The 23429-nt window shown below is 34.8% G+C and overlaps 1 long non-coding RNA gene across 1 annotated transcript; it reads left to right on the forward strand.

Annotated features, from left to right (window-relative positions):
• Window positions 1-10847: 10847 nt before the first annotated feature.
• Window positions 10848-22751, forward strand: LOC111097935. The gene is made up of 5 exons (XR_005366389.1): window positions 10848-10991; window positions 11601-11827; window positions 12856-12984; window positions 20160-20334; window positions 22225-22751. It is a non-coding gene; the product is annotated as an uncharacterized LOC111097935 (long non-coding RNA).
• Window positions 22752-23429: the final 678 nt, after the last annotated feature.

The following is a 23429-nucleotide window of genomic DNA, read 5'->3' on the forward strand; positions in this document are numbered from 1 at the left end:
AACCATAGCTGGGGGCATCACAATGCCAGATTTCAGGTTTACTACAAAGCTGTGGTCATCAAGACGGTGTGGTACTGGCACAAAAACAGACACATAGATCAATGGAACAGAATAAAGAATCCAGAAGTAGACCCTCAACTTTATAGTCAACTAATATTCGACAAAGCAGGAAAGACTATCCACTGGAAAAAGGACAGTCTCTTCAATAAATGGTGCTGGGAAAATTGGGCATCCACATGCAGAGGAATGAAACTAGACCATTCTCTTACACCATACACAAAGATAAACTCAAAATGGATGAAAGATCTAAATGTGAGACAAGATTCCATCAAAATCCTAGAGGAGAACACAGGCAACACCCTATTTGAACTCGGCCACAGTAACTTCTTGCAAGATACATCCATGAAGGCAAGAGAAACAAAAGCAAAACTGAATTATTAGGACTTCATCAAGATAAGAAGCTTTTGCACAGCAAAAGAAACAGTCAATAAAACTAAAAGACAACCTACAGAATGGGAGAAGATATTTGCAAATGACATATCAGATAAAGGGCTGGTATCCAAGATCTATAAAAAACTTATTAAACTCAACAGCAAAGAAACAAACAGTCCAATCATGAAATGGGCAAAAGACATGAAGAGAAATCTCACAGAGGAAGACATAGACATGGCCAACAAGCACATGAGAAAATGCTCTGCATCACTTGCCATCAGGGAAATACAAATCAAAACCACTGTTGAAAGAGTTCAACAGTAGACATGATGAAGCAGAAAAACAATTGGCAAACTTGATAAGTCATTTGAAATTATCCAGTAAGAAAGAAAAAAAAGAATGTCAGAGTAAAGAAAAGCTAAGAGATTAATGGAATGTCATTATATGAACCAAGATATACATTCTCGAGTCAGAAAGAGAAGAGAGAGAGAAAGGGACAGAAATCTTATGTAAAGAAATAATGGCTAAAAACTTCCCAAATCTAAAGAAGGATATGGAGATAAGGATTTGAGAACTTCAAAAAAATTTCAAATAGGCCAATCCCAAAGAATTCCACACCAAAGTACATTATAATCAAATTGTCAAAATTATAAAATTCTAATTATAATTGAATTGTCAGAATCATAAAAGCAGAATTATAAAAGAATCATATAAAAATTATAAGAGAAAAGTCCATACTAGGGAACTCTATAAGCTTTTCAGTGGATTTCTCAGCAACAGCTTTGTAGATCAAGAGATAGTGGGATAAGAGGCACCTGGGTGGCTCAGTCAGTTTAGTGGCCGCCTCCAGCTCAGGTCACGATCTTGGGGTCCTGGAATCCAGGCCTGGTCAGGCTCTCTGCTCAAGAAGGAATCTGCTTCTCTCTCTGCCCCTCTTCTCTGCTTGTGCTCTCTTTCTCAAATAAACACATAAAATCTTAAAGAGAGAGAGAGAGAGAGAGAGATAATGGGATGATATATTTGAAGTCCTAAAATTAAAAAAAAAAAAAAAACCTGCCAATTAACAATACAAATGGAGCAAAACTGTCCTTCAAAAATGAAGGAGAACTGGACACTCTCAGATCAATAAAAGCTAAAGCGGTTTATCACAACTAGATCTGCCTTACAAGAAATGCTAAAGGGAATACACGTTGAAATGAAACACACTAAGCAGCAACACAAAGCATATGAAAGTATAAAGTTTGTAGATAATACTAAATATATTTAATATATAGTAATATAGCATATAAATATATTTATTATATATTTAGTAATATAGTAAGTATATTGGTAAATATATACAGTAAAAAAATATATAAATGTATTCTGAAAAGCCAGAAAACTGTAATATGTACATAATAAATGTATAAATATATATGTATGTGTACATGTATATGTATATACATACATACATATACATATGTATATACATATGTATTAATGTATATGAATGTATAAATAAATGTATGTAATAAATGTAATACTGTAATGGTAGTGCATAAATTAGTTTTCTCCCTTTCTTTTTATTAACATTTTTAATTTAAATTCAATTTAATTAACATATACTGTATTATCAGTTTCAGAGGTAGAATTTAGTGACTCATCAGTTGCATATAACACCTTCGTGTCCTCCTTAATGCCAATCACCCAATTATCCCATTCCCCCACCCATTTCCCTTCAAGCAACCCTCAGTTTGTTCTCTATAGTTAAGAGTCTCTTGTGGTTTGCCTCCCTCTCTGTTTTCACCTTATTTTATTTTTCCTTCCCTTCACCTATGTTCATCTGTTTTCTTCTTAAATTCCACATATGAGTAAAGTCATATGGTATTTGTCTTTCTCTGGCTGACTTATTTCACTTAGCATAATACCCTCTTGGTCCATTCACATCACTGCAAATGATAAGATTTCATTCTTCTTTATGGCTGAGTAATATTCACTCTATATTTATACATACCACATCTTCTTTATCCATTCATCAGTTGATGGGTTCTTTCTATAATTTGGCTATTATTGATAGTATTGCCATAAACATTGGGGTACATGTGCCTCTTTGAACTATTTTTGTATCCTCTGGATAAATATCTAGTAGTGCAATTTCCAGATCATCATGTCACTCTATTTTTAACTTTTTAAGGAACCTCCACACTGTTTTCAGGAGTGGCTGTACCAGTTTGCATTCCCATCAATAGTGCAAGAAGAGTTCCCTTTTCTCTGTATCCTTGCTAACATCTGTTGTTTCCTGAGTTGTTAATTTTGGCTATTCTGACTGGTGTGAGGTGGTATATCTCATTGTGGTTTTGATTTTAATTTCCATGATGCTAAGTGAAGTAGAGCATTTTTTCATGTGTCTGTTGGCCATCTGTATGTCTTTGGAGAAATGTCTTTCATGTCTTCTGACAATTTGTCCATTTCTTAACCAGATTTTTCTGGGGGAGTGGGGTATTGAGTTTGATACATTCTTTATATATTTTGGATATTAGCCCTTTATCTCATAAGACATTTGCAAATATCTTCTCCTATTCTGTTGGCTGCCTTTTAGTTTTGTTGACTGTTTCCTTTGCTGTGCAAAAGCTTTTTATCTTGATGAAATCCCAATAGTTCATTTTTGCTTTTGTTTCTCTTGGTTTTGGAGACTTGTCTAGCAAGGAGTTGTTATGACTGAGGTCATAGAAGTTGCTGCATGAATTCTCCTCTAGGATTTAGATGGATTCCTGTCTCACATTTATGTCACCTAAAGACATTTAGGTCTTTCATCCATTTTGAATTTATTTTTGTGTATAGTATAAGAAAGTGATCGAAATCGGCAAAGAAGAAGTCTAACTTTCACTCTACAGGTGGCATGATACTGTATGTAGAAAACCCAAAAGACTCCAGTAAAAAAAATTGCTCAAATTGGTACAAGAATTCAGCAAAGTTGCAGGACATAAAATCAATGCACAGAAGTCAGTTGCATCTCTATACACTAACAGTAAGGCAGAAGAAAGAGAAATCAAGGTATTGATCTCATTTACAACTGAACTAAAAAGCATAAGATAACTAGGAATAAACCTAACCAAAGAGGTCAAGGCTCTGTACTCTGAAAACTATAGAACACTTATGAAAGAAGTTGAGGAAGAAACAAATAAATGGAAAAGCATTCCATGTTCATGGATTGGAAGAACAAATATTGTGAAAATGTCTATGTTACCCAAACCAATCTACTCAGTCAAGGCAATCCCTGTTAAAATGCCATTAACATTTTTCACAGAGCTGGAACAAACAATCTTAAAATTTGAATGGAACCAGAAAAAAAACCCAAATAGCCAAGGGAATATTTAAAAAGAAAATCAAAGCTGGAGACATCACAATTCCTGAATTCAAGTTATATTACAAGATGCAATCATCAAGACAGTATGGTATTGGCACAAAAACAGACACATAGATCAATGAACAGAATAAAGAACCCAGAAGTGGACCCTCAACTCTATGGTCAACTAATCTTCAACAGAGCAGGAAAGAATAGCCTATGGAAAAAAGACAGTTCCTTCAACAAATGGTGTTGGAAAATTGGACAACCACATGCAAAAGAATAAATCACTTTTAACTCAGTTACAAAAGTCAAAAGACAAAAGTATTTTTAAAAAGCTATGTATGTGACTGAAATTAAGTAGTTATCATCTTAAAATAGATGACTATAACCATGAAGTGTTTTATGTAATCCCCATGATTATCACAAAGAAAATACCCATAAAAGATATACAAAAGAAAACAAGGAAGGAATCAAAGCAAAAAAAAAAAAAAAAAAAAAAAAAAATCAGTGAAACCTAAAGGAAGACAATGAGTGGAAAAACTAGAAGACAAAACAGTTAACAAAACGGCAACAAAGTCTTGGGCCCACAGGTCAAAAGAAATCAATGAAAAAATTAGAATGTGTCAAAGAAAAAATCAAAATGAAAATTAGAAAATATCTTGGGACAAATCAAACAAAACACAATATACCAAAACAAAACTTAAAGGATGTAACAAAAGAGTACTAAGAGGAAAGTTCAAAGATTACACACCTACTTATTTTAAAAGATGCCAGTTAAACAACCTAACTTTACACTTCAATTAACTAGAAAAACAGATTAGGTCCAAAGTTAGCAGAAGTAAGACATAATACAGATTAAAGTATAAATAAACAAAATAGGAAGTAGAAAAATTAAATGAAACTAAGAATTGGTGTTTTGAAAAGAACAGTAAAATTGACAAAAAAATTTTAGGCTAACTTAGAAAAAATAGATAAATAAAATAAGAAAGCAAAGAGGAATTTCAATTGATGCTGTAGAAACAAAGAGGATGGTAACAGATTACTACAAAAAAAAATATACAGCAAAAAATTGGAGAACCTAGAAAAAATAATTTCCTAGAAAGATACAATCTACTAAGACTGAAGCATGAAGAAATAGAAAATCTGAACAGAAGTATAATTAGCATAATTGGTCCGTAATCAGAAACAATTCAACAAAGAAAAACTCAGGGCCAGAGGGCTTCACGGATGAATTCTAATATTTAAAGAATAATTTGCACTGAATCTTCTCAAGCTCTCAAAACATTGAAGAGGAGAAAACACCTTCAAACTAATTTTATGAAGTCACCATTACATTTATTACCAAAGCCAGAAAAATAATCACTACAAGAAAATTACAGGCAGGGACACCTGGGTGGTTCAATGGTTGAGTGTCTGCCTTTGGCTCAGGTCGTGATCCTGGGGTCCTGGGATCAAGTGCCACAGTGGGCTCCCCTCAGGGAGCCTGCTTCTCCTTCTGCCTATGTCTCTGCCACTCTCTATGTGTCTCTCATGAATAAATAAATAAAATCTTTTAAAAAGAAAAAAAATTACAGGCTGACATCCCTGATGAACATAATAAAGGACATGAATGTAAAGCCCACAGCTAACATGTTCAATGATGAAAAACTGAAAGTTCTTCCTCTAAGATAGGAAACAATGCAAGGATGACTACTCTGAGAAATTAGGCAAGAAAAAGAAATGAAAGGCATGCACAATGGAAAAAGGAAGTAAAATTATCTCCAGTTTCAGATCATATGATCTTATAGGTAGATACTAAGCATACACACAGTTACAATAAATAAATTCAGTAAAGTTGCAAAATACAAAATCAGCATACAAAAACCTGTTGTTTCTGTATTTCTACATATTAGCAAACTGAAAAGCAAACTAATAATCTGATTCACAAAAACACAAAAAAAAGAATAAACCTTTATTCCTAAGTAGACTTAAGCAAGGATGTGAAAGATTTGTTCACTGAAAACTATAAAACATTGCTGAAAGAAGTAAAGAAGTATAAATAAATGGAAAGATATCCCATGTTCATGGATTGGAACATTTACTATTCAAAACAATCTCTATATTCAATTCAATCCCTAGCACAAGTCCAGTGACTTTTTTTTTTTTTTACAGAAATAGAAAAACAATCTGAAAATTTATAAGAAACCACAAAGGACCCTGAATAGATAAAATAATCTTGAAGAAGAACAAAGTTGGAGGCTTTACATTTCCTGATTTCAAAACATATTATAGTACATAATCAAAATAGTATGTTACAAGCTTAAAAACAGACATACAGATCAAAAGAACAGAAGAAAGAGCCCTGCAATAAACTCACACATATATCAGCTTGTCCTTGACAAAGGTGTCAAGAATACACAATGGGAAAAGCATAGTGCTTCAACAAATGATGCTGGGAAAACTGGACAGCCAAATGCAAAAGAGTGGAATTGAATTCCTATCTTATACTATACACAAACATCAACTTAAAATAGATTAAAGACTTAAACATAAGACCTGAAACTGAAAAACCCCTAGAAGAAAACATTCATGACATTGGTCTCAGCAATGCTAACTTGAATATGATGACAAAAGCACAGGCAACAAAAGAAAAATAGGCAAATGGGACTACATCAAACTGAAATGCTCTGAACAGCCAGTAAGCAATCAACAGAATGAAAAGGCAACCTACCTTATGTATGAAAATAGCTGCAAACTATATATTTAAAAGGAGTTAATATTCAAAATACATAAATAATTCCTCAATAGCAAAAAGTTAAATCATCCAATTAGAAAATGGGTAAAGGCCTTGAATAGACACTTCTCCAAAGAAAACATACAAATGGCAAATAAGTTCAAGATCACTAATCCTCAGAGAAATGCTAACCAAAACCACAATAAAGTATTACCTCACACCTGTTAGTATGGCCATTATAAAACAAATGAAAATAAACAAAAAAATCAATCCATCAATCCCATTTTGGCAAAGATGTGGAGAAATTGTAACCCTTGTGCACTATGGTAAGAATGCAAAATGGTGCATTGTGATGGCAAAACAGTATGGAGGTTCCTCAAAAAAATTAAAAATAGAACTACTATACAATCCAGCAATCCTACCTATAGGTTTTTATCCAAAAGAATTGAAATTAGGATCTCAGAGAGATATTTGCCCTCCTATGTTCACTGCAGCATTATTTACAACAGACAAGAGATGGAAGCAACCTAAGTGCCTATAGACAGATGAATAGTTAGAGAAAATGTGATATATACATACAATGAAATATTCAGAAATACAAAAGAAATAAATCCTGTCCTGCACCACAGCATAGCTTACCTTGAGGAGATTATACTATACTAAAGTAAAAGAAGCCATTCACAAACGGATAGATACTGCATGATTCCACTTACAGGAAGTTTCTAACAAAGTCACACTTATCAAAGCAGAAGCTAGAACAGGGTTGTCAGGGGACTGGGGGGAGGGGAAATGGGGAGATGTTGCTCAAGGGATATAAAGTTTCAGTCATGCAAGATGAAAATATTCTAGAGAGCTACTGTACAGTATTGTGCCTAAAGTAAAAATTCTATACAGCACACTTAAAAATGTGTTAAGAGAGTAGATTTCATGTTGCAGGCTATTTACTATAATAATACTAATCTTAAAACTTTTAAATGAAAAGAATGATAATGCTCTTCTCTCCACTTTAAATCCCCAAGACAATGTCTACTCCATTCTTCCTGGTGTCTCATTATTGTTTCATTATGCATTCATTTAATAAATATTTTTTAAAGATTTTATTATTTAGTTTAGAGAGAGACAGAGAGCTCATGGGAGAGGAGAGCCAGAGGGAAAGAATCTTAAGCAGACCCCGCACAGAGTGCAGAGCCCCACTCGGGGCTCAATCTCACCACCCTCAGTTCATGACCCAAGCCAAAATCAAGAGTCAAATGCTTAACCAACTGAGCCACTTAGGCACCCCTCATTTTATAAATGTTGATTAAACACTATGAGTATATTTTGTCCATATCTCTCATATTACCTCATAAAGTAACATAAAATAACAGGGTTTAGCACAGAAGATATTTAACAAATACTTGTTGAATAAATGCATTTAAGCATTTGTAAAGAAAAAATCTAAGGGAGAAGAAATGGGTAGGAAATATCAGAAAGGGAGACAGAACATAAAGACTCCTAACTCTGGGAAACGAGCTAGGGGTGGTGGAAGGGGAGGAGGGTGGGGGGTGGGGGTGAATGGGTGATGGGCACTGAGGGGGGCACTTGACGGGATGAACACTGGGTGTTATTCTGTATGTTGGCAAATTGAACACCAATAAAAAATAAATTTATTATTAAAAAAATAAAATAAACCATTAATCTTCTCAAAAAATCTATTAAAGATTTTCTAAATGTTATAGGTAGTTAATATTTTAGAATTCACTTACAAAGTTGATTTTTCAGAACTCCATAAAGCTATAAATTCACCAGCAATTAAAAGAAGGTAGCATCATTCCTGAGAGAAATAGTTCGGAAAGATTATATAGATGATATCGGCCTTCATTTATTCATGCATTAGATATACTTAGGAACCACTGCACTGCCAAGAGGATGAACATAGGTTCACAGCCTAATAAGTGGCCAGACCATTTATAATGAAATACATGGAAAAAGAAGGAAATATAAGTGGCTATCTGTATAGCAAGGTTAGAGCAACTGGCAACTACTACATTAATATTGAGCTTTAAAGGAATAACACATAGAGAGTAAGAGAAGAGCACTCCAGGCAAAGGAAGCAGCATATACATATAAAGGTGAGAAAACATGAAAAAGTAGGGCTCATAATGGAATTTGTAAAATGTTCAGAAGATCTGGAGTATAATAATAATAATAAGTAGGGGAATAAGAGAGCTCATGTGGTAATCAGCTTGTGAAGGACTGTAAAATTGTAAGGTCCAAGTGAAGGAATTTAGTAGAAACTCACAGAAAGACTTAGAATTAATCTCATCTTCTCTCCATTCCCAACTAAATACAAAGACTGAAAAGCAACAACAAAAGATGTTGCCACTAGTGTATTGTCTAGATTAACGCATGTGAAAACTGTACCCATTTGTTAAGTTCCAGGCAACGTATTTGAACTTGTCAAGCAGAATCTCTGCCCCTTTTTCGTAGCACTTTTTACTATCTTACAATATGGTCACATTAGACTTTATATTCCACATAAAATACTGATCCTCCAGCTACATTTTTTGCTTATGATCCTCCCCTTGCTTATCTCTGAATCTACCACAGAGACTCAGTTAAATCGAATGGCACCAAAAGGAACTGAGTTAAAGCATTATTTATTTCTCATAAATTTACAGTCTTTGATACTTACTGAATCACAGATTCAGTCAGAGAAGTTATCTTTCACAATATAACTAATTTATATTAAAACAAAACAAAGCAACAAGAAGTAAAAAACAAGAACGAGCACCGTGTTTAGTTACTGACACCTAACCCTTTGTTTTTGTTAGACTTGACTCAGCAGAAACATGAAGCCTGCTAAGACTGCAGGTATTTCCAGCTTTTGTGACCTTTGTTTATTCATCAAACTAGTGTGAACTTTGGCCTATTTATGTTCTTTTGCAGCCCATCTGTATCCCATCCACCTGTATGGTTGAGATACTCCCTGTTCGAAAGAATCTGTTCACAGACATTTTGGAGGCACGGAAAGAAGATGGTCAACATACACAATTTGTGCTTCTTTATAGAATGACCAATTGATTTGTTTCACAGTAATTTCAGCACTACCTGTTAATCTGGATAGGAAGTACCAAATCTTTACAGAACTGCTAGAGTGAATGGGTATGTTTTTCTTGCTTATCAGAGGCTCAATTATAGGATAAGCCTCAAAGAAGTGTGTGCCAAGCCACCCAAAGGGCTCAGTGTAAAAGAAAAGAAATATCTAAGATTTTAAATATTAAAAGAATACAGTAGCTATCAGAACTAAATCACATATCAGGCTCTAGAACTAATGTGTAAGTCAAGAGTAAAGAAGGACACAATTTCTTGCCTTTGTTTTCTAGAATTGATTCTTTTTTGTAACTACTACATCACATATTTCCTGTCAGAGACACATATTAATTTACCCAGCCATAGTGGAAAGTCACTTTATGATTTTTTAAGTACTAAATTTAACACTCATATGTGGAATTTAAGAAGCAAAACAGAAGATCAGAGGGAAGAGAGGAAAAAATAAAAGACAAAATCAGAGAGGGAGACAAACCATAAGAGATTGTTAATCATAGGATACAAACTGATGGTCATTGGAGGATAGGGGTATGGGGGCACAGGATAACTGGGTGACGGGCATTAAAGAGGGCATGTGAGGTCATGAACATTGGGTATTATCACTGATCACTGATGTCTACCTCTAAAACCAATCATACATTATATGTTAATTAATTGAATCTAACTAAAATTTATTAAAAAAGTATATAAATTCTGTAACTTAAAATCTACATAGCTAATGGTGTTTAATTTCATAGATATTTATGATAAGTTCCTGATGATCATATCTATCACTTTTATGCCATTATCTTATTTGGTACACAAATACATTAGTTAATGATGCTTTAGTTTCCTGAGGGAATTAATAAGCTTTTTAAAAGAATTCATAGCTGAAAATGATTAAGATCCAGGAAAAAAATTTATTAACAAATAAAGTCAATATCATCATTCTTGAATTTTAGAATCAAGAGTTCAATTAGAAAATCACTTGGCTATGTGATTCAGGGAAGGGCAAGACCAGGGGAGAGAGGTTGTCTCAGATAAATAAAGGGTTTCAGATTTCACAACTGCAAAGAATTTAGGAGAGTATTTCTTAAATCTCTGAGGTTTGCTGTTTACCTGTGATAAGTTATATAAATAGATCTAACAGATATCTTATTTTTGTCATCTTTTTTGCTACCAGGAAATTCAACATAATTAACTTTTTATTTTTTATTTTATTTTTTTTTATTTTTTTTTTATTTATTTATGATAGTCACAGAGAGAGAGAGAGGCAGAGACACAGGCAGAGGGAGAAGCAGGCTCCATGCACCGGGAGCCCGACGTGGGATTCGATCCCGGGTCTCCAGGATCGCGCCCTGGGCCAAAGGCAGGCGCCAAACCCCTGCGCCACCCAGGGATCCCCATAATTAACTTTTTAATCATGTCCATTCTTACATCAGACTAAAGGTAAAATTAAGTCCCTTCTCTAGTTTCTATTTTTTCTTAAAAAGTATTTATTTATGATCTTTTATAAATTTCCTATAACACATGCACTGTCCTTACAATATACAGCAGTTTTTTATAAATGAGGAAAGTACACATTTTAAACAAAAAACAAGAAATATACTGAAGTATAATTCATTGTTTTAAAATTTTCTTTTTTAAATTTCATTTATTATTTATTTATTTATCTATCTATTTATTTATTTAAGAGAGAACATGCCCATGTGCGCAAGTAGGGTAAGGGGCAGAGGGAGAGGGAGAGAATCTCAAGCAGACTCCAGGCTGAGCATGGAGCCTGAGGCAAGATTCAATCTCAGAATCCTGAGATCAGAACCTCACCCAAAATCAAGAGTCAGATGTTTAACTGCCAGAGCCACCCAAGCACCCTAATATTCTTTTTTTAATCATCTGGAAGAAGATGGAATTTTTGCAATGTTGTAATTTATTAAACAAATGTTTGAGAAGATATGAGGTTCCTTTCCCTTTTGCTTTACTTTTTTTCCTTCTGTCTATACGAGAAATAGCTTTGTTATAGAAATTAATTCTCTTCTGATGAATTTTATATTGAACAAGCCAATGGAAACAAATTACAGGAACAGAGTCCAAGAGGAAAAATGGAGCTAGAGGTCAAAACTCGTAGTGAGTGGGAAGAATCAATGACTCCCAGTTTTGAAAAGTTAATGAAAATTGGTGCCACCAACTAAGACAAAAGGGATAACAAGCATGAAGAGGAACACAATGAGTTCAATACTGCTGATACCATGCACTAAAACAAGTGAAAACAAAAACAGAGGGACAAGGTAAGTGTCTGTGGACTCACTGAACTGTACTCACCTCCTCCAAACATTAGGTGGAAGACTGAGTTCAGAGGTGAGGTTTCTAAGGCTAATCTGAAAGATGGACCTCCGTTCAGGGGAAGCACACAACACCTTATAACTCAGATCATCCCCTGGGTTGAAAGGTAAAGTATAATGTAACATACCCCATAGCCAGGGGATGAATAGGCTTGGGTTACCAGTGCATTATTTGGCTGCCCTCATCAGAAACATAAACCGTCTTCACAAGTTTAAGATAAAACAGGAGAGGCCTGATCATTTGACTCAAACAAAACCATCTTAAGTGCACCTGCTATCTTCCCTCTTGATACGGCACGAGTCAAACCCAGCTGGAGACTGCATCTAGAAGGACTGCAGTAGAGTTTTCTGAGACTACCCTTTTCCCTTACACACATTCACTAATATGATCATCTTGTTTTTATGGAAACGCATGATAAAAGTTGCATAAAATCTGCAAATGGTAACTAGACTTGGAGATACTCAGCCAGGAGCAGTACCACCCTGAAACAAGTCCTGAAAGATAATAGCTCTGTGGTATTTGGCTGCCTGTTGATTACTTAATGTAAATTTCCACAGCCAAGAAGAAATAGATCAATCCAAAAATTTTTGTGGCTTTTTTTCCCTTGTATTGTGAAAATACAAAGAAAGAAGCACATAATACAGTCCTCTAATAACACTTTGGGGATCATTTTTAACAAGTGGCCACACATTGGTGAATATTAAAAATGAACTTTGGCACTTTTGTTCCTTATCGTAATATTACCATCACTTTTGTTTCCTTCTTTATGAATATTTTAAACCCCACCCATTCAATGACCCAAACCAGAATAAATCTACTCGAGGCAAAACATGTGTGCTTATCTAAACAATGCAACAAGTATAAAAGATTAAGACAAAGTTCCCACTAAAAACTCAGAATGTTAAAAAAAAAAGAACTAGTTTCAATTTCTTTTTTTAACAATATATGTTTGCTTTTCACATTATTCTCCTAGATTCACTGTAAGCATTTGGGATTTCAATAAAAGAAGCTTTTTATTAAGCTTTTTCTAAAGCTTAATATGCACAGAAATGTATTTATTATTTCAAAAACAAATATATAGATCAGACACACACTAAAAAAGGTAAGCAAATTCTATGTAAGATTCAAAGAAAAATGATTTAGCTTTTGTTATAGTGATAATTCTTCAAATGTTTGTCTAATTATCCAATTAGTTAATTGTTAAGCATCTATTATATTTTAGACCTATGCTGGAAAGAATTATAAATGAAAATGTATATTTATAAACATATACTTGCAATGTATAGAAATGTATGTAAGTGTGATGTACATTGTTATTAGTATGAAAATGTAACAAATGGGACCAAGGGTTAAAAACAAATGCTGTAAAAGGGAGGTCCTGATTCACTTATAACTTTTGATGTTTAAGATTCACAGTCAAATACAGATTTCTGAGGAAGGCATTCCTCTATGCAATTAAGCAAAGAAGGGAAGATAGAGAACTCTGCTAACAGTGACTCAGATAATTAGACTGTGCATCCTTCATGGTCTTTCTAAATTTACAGTTGAAAAGAAAAAACTCAAAACAAAAGAAAGGCAGATAACTATTGATTTGGCCTCTTTCTCTTTGTGGAGACTGAGCCTGGTGCTACTTTGACATGAAAATAATAAATCAACTTTAATTAGTTCTATGAACTGGAATGCAACGCTGCTTACGATGAGGTGAAGGGTTCCATTTCCCCAAATCCCCATTCTGATTCTTTTAACTTGGAGTTTTGCAAAGCCTCTTGTGATATCACCAGCTGCACTCAGGAAAGAGCTATTTGGGGTTCAATATGGAAATGACACCAGAGCTGGAGTGGGAGCTTGTGGAGTTTTACACAATGTCAACCCACCCTTTCTCTGTGGAATAGGAAATCCTGGCAAAATAGACATCCTCTCATAGAAGAATCTCTGCTTTCTCCTTGGAAAATATACAGATAAATAAAAGAACATTCTAGCATGCAGCCATAAGGAATTTGCATTAGGACCCTGCTTGGAAGGATCAAAATATGTATCTTGAATCAGCATTACTGACTGTCCCCGTATGTCTATCTGCACTAGTAGTTAGACAATCCTTTTCTTCATTTTTGTCTAATGATATTTGAAAGTCTATGGTATTCACTGCAGTATGTTAAATAGCCAGTGAAAAGCAAAGTTGAATGGAATGTTTCAAAGTTATCCAGTAAATTTATCCTAAGAAAATAAACAACCTGAATAATTCAAGTAAAAATAAATTCCATTACCACTGTCCTTTCTCATTTACAAGTTTGATTTGCCTGCATTATCCTAACATCTACTATATCATGATCAGAATATATCAAAATGCAACTGTACTGTGTTAGATTTTTACTATGAAGAATAAAACTTAAAGCAGTCTGCTTTTCTGTGTTGGTAAACTCATTTTGGAGTTACTCTAATGAGTAACCTACCCTTATATTCTCCTAATTTGCAAACCAAACAAGTGCAGTCACCTCAAAATTGTGCCAAATTAGTTGAGATATAGTACAGAGGAAACACATGTGAGGTTTCACAAACTTTCAGGATTGCTAAGGGTTCTTTCATCAGCAGTTGCCTACTAGTGTTACTTCCATCCCTCTAAAATGCTGCCACTCAAGCAAGCAATTATAAAGGGGGGTTTTATACAATTTTCCTGGGATGATCATTTGATATTTGCAGATCATCAGCTGCAGCATATGAAAACATTGACATCTAGGCATTGACGTCTAGGTAGTATTGCTAAGTTTTGTATTCTGTGATGACACATGCCATTATATACAGATGAAACTAAACCGTGCATTTTGTGCTACAGGCACAGGAAGCTCAGCCTTTTCAATGATGAAGGGGTGTTGACCATAGCTTTCTTCAGAAGTGGGAGTACTGTAGTGAAAAAATAATCTGCTACTCTTGCTTGTCACTGAAAGATTATCTGGTTCACTCTCTATTGCATCATCCAACAGTCAAGAGAAAAGAGATTTTCTTTGCCCCATATCTCTATCTTGCTATTTTCTCTGACAATATTTATTTCACCATATTTCCTAATGCAGCCTAGCACTGGCAAATGATTCCAGGACATAGATTATACATGGAAAAGTAGTATGAACTCTACCAAATTAAGAAATATTTCATAGTGTTTTACATTATACAGTTCTTCATCTTTTCCTGTCTTATTCTCATCCTTCACCTAGGCAAAAGCATAATCCTTCTAAATGAAAGTCTATGCTCTATTGCTTCAAACCTCCCAAGGGCAACACATTGCCACGAAACAAGCACAAACCATTGCAGGGCACACAATCCAACTATTACTTGGTTTACTGCTTATCTTCTCCATCTTTCACTTTATAATCTAGAAATACCAGATTACTATAGTTCTTCAAATGCACCTCATGATGAATCATGCATGTTGTTGCCCATAATGTTTCCTCAACCTTACAAACCTTGACCTTACTGACTCATACTTAAGACTTGGTTCACAGGTATCTCCTACAGAAAGCTACCCATGAACCCTTGCTAAACTCCCAACTGAACAATAGCCCCTTCTTGTTGATCTCATAGCACCCTCTGCTGTTTTCTTTTCTTTTTTTCCTTTTCTTTCCTTTTCTAAAGATTTTATTTATTTATTTATTTATTTATTTATTTATTTATTTATTTTAAATATTTATTTATTTATGATAGTCACAGAGAGAGAGAGAGAGGCAGAGACACAGGCAGAGGGAGAAGCAGGCTCCATGCACCGGGAGCCCGATGTGGGATTCGATCCCGGGTCTCCAGAATCGCGCCCTGGGCCAAAGGCAGGCGCCAAACCGCTGCGCCACCCAGGGATCCCCAAGATTTTATTTATTTATTCATGAGAGACACACAAAGACAGCCAGGGACACAGGCAGAGAGAGAAGCAGGCTCCATACAGGAAGCCCGGTGTAGAACTTGGTCCTGAGACTCCGGAATCACGCTCTGAGCCAAAGGCAGACTCTCAACCGCTGAGCCAACCAGGCATCCCTGATGTTCTCTCTTATAGAATATAGTGGGTTTTCTTCATCTTTCCTTCTTAAGATATCATGAACTCTTTGAGGTCATAGAAAAATGTGTCATCAGTATTTCATTTATCTCTCTGCTGTCCTCTTCCCTACCCTTGTCTCCACCTTCCAAGATGGGAATGGATGAGAGAGAGAGAGAGAGAGCAGAGACCGAGATAAATATCTAGAGAGAGGATAGTGACACCAAAGGAATTCTACAGCAGAACAACTTTGTCAAAATAAAAACAAACTCCATTACAGGAGACTGTCTGGGTATGTCTCTGCAATTTGAAAAGAATAAAATTAACACAACACTCAGTAAATGTTCATGGGATAACTTCCTGGTGAATGACAAATATTCTTTCTGCATCCACAGCATGCTGTTTCCTCCTCCAATTGTTTTTCTCACCTGGAATATATTCCAATTCTCTAGGTCCATTCAGACTTAACTCTTTAAGTCTGGGTCAAATCCTATTGTCTCTATAAAGGCTTTTTCAATTACTCCATAAAACATTATTTTTATCATCTCTACAACTCTAGAATAGTAACTTTTATTCTTACCATTCATAAATATTTTTGAGCCTTAATTTGAAAAAAATGTCTGATTGAACATATTGATAATTGTGTTGTGACAAAAACCACTGATATTCATAATGTGTTGACAATAAATAGAATTAGTGTGTAATTAAATGTTTTTCTTATTTCTTTAATTTCATTTCTCTTTCATTTAAAATATTCCCAAATTTATGCAGAACAATTGGTTAGATTTGAATATATTTTACTTGTTTTATCTAACTCATATGTTCTTATAAAAAAAAAACTGGATTTGCAAGTGTTTGAAGGTAGATAAAGGAGCTCCATAAGCTGGGAAAAGCTTACTTCCTATAAACTAAATTATTTTATGTTCTAATTTGCCACAAATTCTCCAGATGACTTTGGGAAAGTGTATTTCCTCTTTAGATTTTAGATTCCTCCTTGTAAAATGAAGCCCAAGATGACAGAGCAATCTTTCTAAATACAAATGTTCAAAGTGTGCAAACCTGTAACTATGGATCTATGAAACTTGTCATATGTATGTGTAGATAAAATTCACAATAATTAAGTATAAAAATATACATGTAAAGTGTCTAATACTGTGAATGAGACAATTTTAGAAACAATAAATACTAAGCACTGCTGTTATTATTCCTTTTACTTATTTAAAAAGATAATGCAGTGACATTGTTCAAAAATCATATTCATATATACATACATTATATACATAAATCAAATATATAAACACATATATACATAAATCAAATATATGTATGTATGTATACATGTATACTTACATATATAAACACACATGCATCATCTCAACTAGGTCTCTGAATCAATGTTTATAAAAACAAAGTGAATAATGATAGGAAAAGACATGGACAAATAAATAAGATTTACTGTGAGTAAAAGAAAATGGAGCATATCGTTTTTCTGTGATGGGGAGACAGACCTCTTGGGACATCTTTCATACAGAAATTGAATGCTTTGTTGCCACATGATGAGAAGAAGAAACTTTATTTCTTAGATTTCTTTAGGGTTGTGCAAACTCTTCTTTAGTTAAATTTCCTTTCCATGGCTATAAGAGGTGATAAGGGCTATTGAATCTTTTGGGAGATTCTGGGTCATGCTATTTCTAACAGTTAAGCTCACTTAGATCTATACTTTATATAGCACAGAACGTACCTCATCAATTATACTTGCTTATATGACCGTCTACTCCCTCAAACTGAGTTTACACGTATTGCCAATACTCAGTACCTTGCTAAACATATAGTAGATAATAAATGCTTACTGAGAAAACATACTTGATGAGTCTGCTTATGCAAGGAGCTTGAATGGAACTTCAATTTGGAATGAAATAGAATGCACCATGTTTTAAGGAAAGTTAGCAACTGGAAATCATTATAAGTCATATATATGATTTGCATGCTACTTTCTCATAGGACAAACAACCTGAGGCAGTGCTGGAAACCGAGCAGTATTAAGAGCAGAAATATTAAATTTGTTCTTTAAGATGAGATTTAACAGAAAAGCATAATTTCAGAAAGGACTCTTATGTTCTTGCCCTGATCCTTTCAGTATTTTAAAAAATCTGAGGAAAAATACACATTTTAATAAGGTGCCTTCACCCTAGGTGCTACTATTGATAATTTAGATTTATTATTACTTTTCATTTATTCACTACTAATAGGATTTAGTTCTGTTTTTTAGGTAAACTCTATCCTCAACATGGGGCTCACACTCACAACCCCAAGATCAAGAGTTGCACTCTCTATCAATTGAGCCAGCTAGGCACACAAGACTTAATTCTTAACTATAAAATTTGCTGTACTGTTCATCAGAATTTTTTTTCAGAAAAATAGATTGTTACTTCCTGAGTGTGTTTCAGCCTTAATAGATTTGTAGTCATGATCTGGATTACTTACAAAGTAGGAAGAATAGACAAATTGAGAATTCCTGTATAATTTTTTCCTCTTTGATTCTGGCTTGTTTATAACTGCTTGGTTTACTCTTAGGGTGACATTGCCAGATCTAAGCATCTTCACATGAAATGAAAATAGACTTCAATCAAAGTTAAAGCAGGAGGAAATGACTTTCCCTTAAGTCATTACTTTTTACTTCTGTGGTTCCATGTTTTCAACTTCCTGTGGGATTGGCAGTACAGTGCATGATGTTTATCCTTGTTTCTTACATCTCTAAGAGCCTTATAAGGTTTTACATAAATATATTCTAGGCTGGTTGGTTGGTTATAAAGAAAACATACTCCTAAAAAGGCTAATCTACCATTTCTATCTACTACTTAAAGTAGTCCAGCTATTTAGAACAATACTTGGCCTTGCCAAACACAGGGCTTCTAATATTTTAATTGAAAGTTTAATGTTGCCTGACATTGTTTTGATATCACTCAAAGATCCAGTCAAGGAAAATACATAATTGTTTTAGCTTCAAGACACAGGCTTAGAGAAAAAGACATTTGTAATTATTACTATCTTGCCAGAAATTTGAATTCTAATTTTTCACCCATCTCCAATGTGTAAGTCAATTCACCTTTTTGTGAGGCATTGTTTTCTTATCCAATAGGATTGTGCCCAGCTAGCTATCTTCAGAGAGGACTACAATAGCAAGTTTTACAGAGGAGTCACATGACTACTGGCTATGAGGAAATGCCTGGGCTTCTGCCCTCACTCAGAGTCCATTCACTGAAATGTTGATTCAGCTGGACTCTCTTAAATACCTAAATCCAATAAACTTCTGAATGTCAGAAGGGCTGTGGCTTTTTAGTCAAGAGAAACCTGAGAGTGAAAGGGAAAAAACGTGCGGGCTGGTTTGGGGAGCACTGTCTCCACTCCCATCTTTATAGTGGGGCATTTTTGTGGTTTACAAGAGAAGTTAAACCACTAGTCTGGCAGAGAACTGCCATTCTACATTGATTTGTGCATCAGGAGTTTCTTTGGCACAGAAATAGTCACTTATATGGATTTTAATTTCCATATCCTTGCACATTACTCTTTAATTATTTATAGGAATCTGCCACAGTCTGTCCATAATTTTGTTTAGGCCATATTGTTTGGTTGGTCAAGTTTATCTTTTCTGTCCTCTGTTCTTCCAAACTCTCACTCCTCTGGGAGCATCCTAATTTCTTTCCTAGGCTCTCAGACACTCCATTCCTTTATTTGGAGAGGAAGAACTTCAAGTTCTGTTGGTGTGGATGGATAAGGGTTATGAGGAAGCCAGAAGGGTTTTCGTGCTAAGTTAATAGAATCCAAAGAGTAAATAGGGGAGAATTTTCCCACACTCATGACTTATTTTCTACATGTGCAAATGTTTAAGTTACAGGTGGTAAATTCAGAATGTACAACCAAAGGCAAATCTCCTAAATTTCCCACAGTCAGACTTCACCAAATTCAATGATTTAGGAGTGTTTACTTGTCTAGTTAGTTAATTGGTTAGTTATATGTAAAACTAATATCTCACTTACCAAAAATTATTGAGTAAACATATCTTATGTTAGACAGACCTGGGCAAAACTCCTAGCACTGTCACTAACTAGATTTTTTAATATGAACAAGTTTAATTTACCACATTAACATTCTGCACCTTATCTTTCTCTTCTAGAAAAGGGAAATAATTCTGGCCTCTTAGATGTGAAAGAAATCTAGAAGTGACATCTATCAAGACATTGAAAGTTTTTTTTTTTTTTTATCAGATTAACAAGGCAGGAACCTCTTCTGCTCCTATGGGTCCATGTGGAACCTGAAACTTGGCTGATGGAAACAACTTTCCAATTTAGAAGACTATTTTTTGAAAATTATAATAGCGCCTAGCAAGGTTGCTGTGAAGTACAAATAAGAACACAAAGTGCTTTACAGTGTATCTGAACAGTGAGCTCTTAATGTTAACCTTTGATATTTATGATGTTAATAACTACAGTAATGAAAATTAGCTGTGATGCAGATACCTGGGCCATAATCCAAATGCAATTAGGTTCCTAGTCAGTTTTAACACCTGGGAATAGGACCTTGGTGAGATCATCATAGTTTGGAGTTTGGCCCCTAGCATGCTGGCCCAGTAAACACACCATAGGTCACTACTATGGGATGATTCACAAACACCAAACTCACAGGCAATAGATTTAACAGTTTACAGGGAGAAATGCAGTTATCATACACAAAGGTCCTACTATTCATAGTTTAATTTGGCAGAAAAATATCAGGGTAAACTGAGGCTCATAAGGGAGAAAAATCAAAATCAATGTAGGAAGCTGGCTAATCTTAAAGATGAAAGTTATCCCACTTTGTTAAGCTGATGAATCCATAGGCACTGTTGGAATTAATTTACCATATGGAACATAAGGACAAGGTAACACATAGGGGAGCCTAGACACTGTTGTAACACATTGCCACTGGGTAAGACTATCCTCCCCCCCCCCCCGCCCCTGTCACCTTTTTCTTTTAGAGAGAAAGAGAGAGAGAATTAGAGAGAGAATGTGCATGAGCAGTGGGGGCAGAGGGAGAGGGAGAGAGAGAATCTTAAGCAGGCTCCATGCCCAGCTCAGATTGGGGCTCAATCTCAGGACTCTGAGATCATTACCTGAGCTGAAATCAAGAGTCAGATTCCTAACTGATTGAGCCACTCAGGTGCCCCTCCCTCTGTGGTGTTCTTCAGGTTGACAAATTCTCTTCTGTTGTCACTTCATTGTTTCTTCCTTTCTTTTAGCCTTCCTTTCCTTTTGTTTTATGTGTTTTTCTTTCTTGAGTTTTTCTTCCTCTCATTTTTTCTACTTTTAGTGAAATTTTACTTTTTATTTTTATTCCAGTACAGGTAACACACTGTGTTGTATTTGTTTCACGTGTGCAATATGGAGATTCAACAGTTCTACTAAGAGCTCATCAGCTGGTTTGTCCTCTGCCCCACTCCACCCACCTACCCTCTGGAAACCATCAGTTTGTTCCTATAGTGAAAGAGTCTGTTTTATAGTTTGTCTCTTTTTTCTTTGTTCATTTGTTCTGGTTTTTAAGTTCCACATATGCGTGAAATCATATGGCATTCAACTTTCTCTGACTGATTTATTTCACTTAGCATTATACTCTCTACCTCCATCCATGTTGTCACAAATGGCAAGATTTCATTCTTTTTTATGACTAATATTCCGTACACACAGACACACACACATACACACACACACACATATACACACACAGACATATTCCATTATGTATATACACACTTCAAGGAAAGAGAAGCACAAATCTTTAAGGACAGTTAGTGTTCTTTGCTACCAACATCTACAAATCTTCAGGAAAAAGGCTACTGGATTTATAAATGTATGGAATTTGAAAGTCAAAGGAAGGGCTGAGTTTTTTACTGTATTGAAAATGATTTGTGGAAAGCAGCAGTTCAGCTGGAATTAGAAATTGAAAAGCAAAGAAGGCCATGGAATTGATTGTACCTGCTGCAGACATGACAGACATTTGGAATCCAGGTCTTTTGAAATCTTGGTATTTTGGAATTGGGCTCTTATGACAATTTCACCTATATAGGTATATAAACTGTTAAAATTCATCAGAATGAACACTGTATGTGTAAACTGGGTCACAAGAAAAATTTTTTTAAATGGACATGTGTTGTATTTAATCCTCAAAGTCACCCTATGGGAAAACCACAGATCATCATATTTTAAAAATTTGCCACATTAGGCTGTGTACGGAGCTTACAATAACCTACATTTTTTAAATGATAATTTTATATTATATTCATTCCCTCTCCCATAGGGCAAGAGCACAGATATCTCCAGGCAATTGCTGTGGAAGAAAAGTAAGCAATCTATAGGTTATGTGGGCAGAGTATTGGTATCTAGACTCTGACCCAGGGAAGAAGGTACTGAGGCAGCACAACTGTCGTTTATTTTTAAGAACAACGACCTACCAGGCATTGGAATCCAAGTCTTTTGAAGTCTCAAGCATCAATCATCTTAGCTTATAAGTCATCAGTAAGATCAATATTTCTATTATTCAGCCTTCAGCTAGATCCTCAGTTACATCTATCTGAGACAAGGAAAGTACTAAAGCAAAAGCTAAATTGCAGGCACCACCAGAGAGCCACAGACCCTTATTTGAGGAAGAAACAAAATATCAGAGAGCCACTGGAGGATAATCCAGACTTCCAAAATTAGCAGGCAATAAACTGAAAAGTCCAGATATTGTTCTCTATCATCTGTCAACAAGATGCACTTTTCTTTCTGTTTTTTTTTTCAAGTCTCTAATTTTCAAGGATTAGTGTAAGATTACAACAGGTAGTGAGTTTTAATTAAAAATAGACGAAATAGATTGGTATATTTGAAAAAGGAACAGGTCAGCAATACTTAATAAAGTCAATTATTCCTGATATTTTCTTTTAATTCTATAAACGTACACTGTTTTCTGGCTAAGCTTTATTATATTATCTTGTATTTTTAATGTAACATATGTAGTTATAAATATATTTCATGGACCCATTCTATAATTATAGCCATAAATGATTTTTTGGAGGTCTATATTAAACAAAAATGTTATATATATCTAAATCTTGATAGTATGTTGCTGTTAACTAAAGTCAATAATGTTGTAGAAGGTTTACTACCTAATTAAGAAAAGATAGTGTTTCAAGCAGGAAAAGCAATCACAAATTCAGATTCTTTTGGAGCAATAGTAGGAGAGGAGGCCACTTCAGAAATGTTACTTATGAAGGAAAGAAAAGATCACACCAGTTCTCTCAAAAGGGAACTATTTTGTTAAGATGGTAAAAGAGCCTAGCTGTATTAAGAGGCAAGATCCAGGAGTTCGCTTGGTGGTGATTAAACGTGGATTATTTAACCATGTAGAACAGAAACGTGTATTAAAACCCCAAACATGTATACTATATACAATATTTAAAAAACCAAAGCCCTAGCAGCTAAAAATAGCTGAGTATTTGATGAGCAGATGAGGTTAAAACTTTT

This window comes from Canis lupus, chromosome 11 (assembly GCF_011100685.1).
Source record: "Canis lupus familiaris isolate Mischka breed German Shepherd chromosome 11, alternate assembly UU_Cfam_GSD_1.0, whole genome shotgun sequence".
Classification (NCBI taxonomy): Eukaryota; Metazoa; Chordata; class Mammalia; order Carnivora; family Canidae; genus Canis; species Canis lupus.